The sequence below is a fragment of the Triticum aestivum genome, unplaced genomic scaffold, assembly GCF_018294505.1.
Source record: "Triticum aestivum cultivar Chinese Spring unplaced genomic scaffold, IWGSC CS RefSeq v2.1 scaffold133450, whole genome shotgun sequence".
In the NCBI taxonomy this organism is placed as follows: domain Eukaryota; kingdom Viridiplantae; phylum Streptophyta; class Magnoliopsida; order Poales; family Poaceae; genus Triticum; species Triticum aestivum.
In genome coordinates, this window is record NW_025228201.1 from 83,193 (window position 1) to 83,476 (window position 284).

The 284-nt window shown below is 49.3% G+C and overlaps 1 protein-coding gene across 1 annotated transcript in view; it reads left to right on the forward strand.

Moving 5' to 3' along the window:
• LOC123173682 (proline-rich protein 4-like) overlaps window positions 1-284 on the forward strand; it is a 13,570-nt gene that overhangs the window by 554 nt on the left and 12,732 nt on the right. The window lies entirely within an intron of this gene.

Genomic DNA, 284 nt, shown 5'->3' on the forward strand with positions numbered 1-284 from the left:
AGAGGCAGGTGAAAACTTCCACCACAAGAAGCCCATGTCACCAAGTGGGAGCCCAAGCCACATCCCACCCGGAGTACCATTTCATCCCTCACATGCCCACCTACTACGGTGGCGAACACCCCTAGTCTGTGATTACCATCTACCACCCTCCCACCCAACATTGATATCCGCACGGTTTCATGTTGCTCTCGCATGCACGACTCGTTTGGTTCCTTTATCATTCTTTGCCATGTTTTACGCATATGCTTAACTCAACACCTCATAATAACAGAGTTATGTGTGTG